General features: G+C 42.3%; 1 long non-coding RNA gene across 1 annotated transcript in view; it reads right to left on the bottom strand.

Annotated features, from left to right (window-relative positions):
- Positions 1-854: 854 nt before the first annotated feature.
- Positions 855-3,607, bottom strand: part of LOC138958186 (uncharacterized) — a 5,851-nt gene continuing 3,098 nt past the window's right edge. Inside the window, exons 2-3 of the long non-coding RNA XR_011453332.1 lie at positions 1,958-2,061; positions 855-1,292 (exon numbers count right to left, since the gene is read on the bottom strand). This is a non-coding gene — a long non-coding RNA (uncharacterized lncRNA). The remainder of the gene's footprint in view (positions 1,293-1,957; positions 2,062-3,607) is intronic.

The following is a 3,607-nucleotide window of genomic DNA, read 5'->3' on the forward strand; positions in this document are numbered from 1 at the left end:
AAGGAAACGTGTGTATGTAGGTGTTATTGAATTTGTTCGCAGTTGGCCCAAACAGATTCACAGTCGTTCTGTTAACATACGCAGCATGGTGGCAAATAATGTGCACATTTCTGCGTAGGACGAGCTGTATGTGGGTCTTTTTTTGGCAACCTTTAACGACAACGTTTGTCAAATTATGGAGAAATCTGTACAAACGTTCCACACAAACAGACAAAAAGGCAGGCAGAGAGAAAGGCTGACGGGTAGATTGGAAAGACAAACCCATCCTTTGCATATATATCAACATTTAGACAGACATGTTCTCCTTTTGTACACACACACACACACACACACACACACACACACACACACACACACACACACACACACACACACACACACACACACACACACACACACTTTCGCATATGTCTTTTCACCATCGAACTCAAAGTCGTCCACATGCTTTGAAGTTTTAATGCAAAATAATTCATCGCCTAAATCAGCCCCCCTCCCCCCTCCCCCCCCCCCCCCCCCCCCCCCGCTCACCCGCCACCCCCTCCCCAAAGTGTACAAAGCTTCCAACCATTGGTATATTTTTCGCCTTTGCCTCAACCATGAATTAAGAGACGCCAGCAGATAAGTGATTTGATCAGGCTTTTTGATTTTTCTTCTTCCTTGGACAGCGCGTCTTCTCACTGACGATCTTGGAGACATCACCCTGAGGTATAGTGTACATGAGAAAGTGCCTCACTAGGTTGGACACTAGCGCTGGGTCGGATGGATTAGGCCAAATAAAAATATATGTTGGTTTAGGGTAACCCGACCGACCCTATTTTTTTTTATCCCGCCGACCCGCCGATCATTTATATATAAAAAAAAAAACACAACTTTTGGCACATTTTGCGAACCCTACCGAGACTAAGGGAAGTAACATCCTTTGAAATCAACTAAATTTAAGAAGAAAAAAAAAAGAAAAAAAAGCCGGCCTACCAAGCCTATCTTTTTTGGTCACGTTACCCTAAACCAACATGATTATATTTTTATTTGGCCTTATATTCTCAAACACATCTCAGATGCGATCAATCCGACCCGTCACTTGATTCCCACCCAGGTAGTCACTTTCTTGTGCACACCGCGCCAGGTGTCGCTGTCTTCTGAGGGCTACGTCTTGCGAAGTAAGGAACAGTAGAACTGGAGCTTGCTGATGGCTACAGCTTGCTCTAGCTGTCTCTCGCACAACTGTTTCAAGATGAGCAATGTCAGGAGCATTGGGTTCTCCTTCTCGATGTTATCGTCAACAGAAACTTGGTCTGCAAGTAATTGTGTTTATAATTTTTATCTGTTTGAATGCACGCCTTGCGAATGAGCATGTGGTTAATAGTTAGTAGTTATGCAAAAGAAATTACAACGAGAACAACAGAAGCACCAGCAGCAGCGACAACGATGACGACGACATCATCATCATCGTCGTCGTCGTCATCATCATCATCATCATCATCATCATCATCATCGTCATCGTCGTCGTCGTCATCATCATCATCATCATCATCATCATTATCAGCATCATCGTCATCGTCGTTGACATCATCATCATCATCATCATCATCATCATCATCATCATCATCATCATCATCAACAACAACAACAACAACAACAACAACAACAACAACAACAACAACAACAACAACAACAACAACAACGGAGACACTGACAAAATAATATGCTTCCAAATTAACCAAAGCATGATCTTTCCATATTTAGTTTTCTGATGAGTTTTAATTTCCGGTATGTCAGGAAAGCTAGGCTATGTGTTGGTGTACGCGTGTCGAATAATAAATGTACGTCGTTTTCGAATACTAATTTATTATGTTTAAAAAAAGAATAGACCACCTGTACATCAAAGTTAAAAACATCGAGAAGAGAAACAAAGTATCTTCAGGGTGGAATTTTAGGTATAAGGCTTTCAGTGAATTACCAGTTGCCAATGACTGGTTTTGGACCGTAGATATGGACATCATTGAAATGCACAGGACTGCGACGATGACCAGTGACATCTGCATTGCTATTGTGTGTTAAATGCTGCAACACAAACACACACACACATACAGACGAATGTACGCACACACATATGTTAGCTCGCACACACGCACGTTATAAAACACACACATATGTTAGCTCGCACGCACGCACGTAATAAAACACAAACTCACAAACACAGTACCTTTAACCTTTTTCTGTCAAGTGTAATCTTAGAGATAAATTATCGTTTACGGCCGTGAATTTCTGAATGAAAGCCGTCAGTCATACACAAGCGTTACGTAAGAGGCAGGAAACAGAGAAAGAGAGAGAGAAAGAGAGAGAGAGAGAGAGAGAGAGAGAGAGAGAGAGAGACACACACACACACACACACACACACACTGCACACAGACACAGAGAGACAGAGAGAGAGAGAGAGAGAGAGAGAGAGACAAGACAAGACAAGACAAGACAAGACAAGACAACATCTTTATTATCAAGGGTAATAGATAAGCAAGAATATTGCTTTTTTACTTCCAGCCCTCGCCCTAATATAGGGTCAACAAGAACAGAAAACAATGTAATCAATATATAACAGACACAGACAGAGAGAGAGAGAGAGAGAGAGAGAGAGAGAGAGAGAGAGAGAGAGAGAGAGAGAGAGAGAGAGAGGAGGGCCCCAAAGGGTTTAAAATCGTGATCGTGATTGGCGTTTTTTGACCTTTCTGTGACCGTTATTGCCGAAATTTCCATTTCTGTGATCGTGAGGGGACTTTGCCCGTGATCCGTGATGACAAAAAAATCAAGTCTCGTGATCGTGATCGTCATTTGTTTTCGTGATCGTGATGGGCATTATTGCAAAGCATTTTATTTTCAACGTACATTTTTCACAGCTGTATCACTCTATGATCCTCTATTCGTCAATGAGCCAATCCCGATTGAAGGGAAGCAACAACACATTCAGAAATATGATTTTGACAGCGATTGCTTCCCTTTAAGAGAACCAATCACACAAAAAAAGAGATCCAATCAGAAGGCAAATTGCAGAAGTCTGCCAAACTTCATCCAATGGAAGGGCTTCGTGCAAAAGTTTTGAGTGCATTCAGTCAAATTCGAATTCGAAGATCAAAAATGGCGTGCAGCGGTACTGTCATCGAACTTCTGTTATATTTTGTGGATTCAAGCCAGACCAAAGCAGGCGGCGAGAATGCCTTCCTTGGTTGAAAGGTCAGGCTACGGGTCGGTCTTTCCGAAGACGAAATATCAAGGTATGTTGATCTATGTTGCTCTATGACTGTTCAGTGTTCTGAATGTAGGCAAAGCTCTTGAAAATTGTTCAATATCTTTGAGTTTGAGTGAGATCATTGACATTGTCGACATATCCACGTCCGGCTGTCACTCGCTCAGTGTGACCTCGACTGGCTCGAGATCGAGTCTGCGTGTAGCCAAAACCGAAACTAGAAATGTGTTTTTCATCCCAGCAACGTGGACCACAGGCGGAAGGTTTCGTTCACTGGACCACTACTTTCAATCCTGTTTAACCTAAGTACTAGGACGTGTGTCCACATGCTAGTTATTTTAAGCTTTGTCAATCGCCAGTAGAATAATT

This window comes from Littorina saxatilis, linkage group LG2, assembly GCF_037325665.1.
Source record: "Littorina saxatilis isolate snail1 linkage group LG2, US_GU_Lsax_2.0, whole genome shotgun sequence".
NCBI lineage: Eukaryota > Metazoa > Mollusca > Gastropoda > Littorinimorpha > Littorinidae > Littorina > Littorina saxatilis.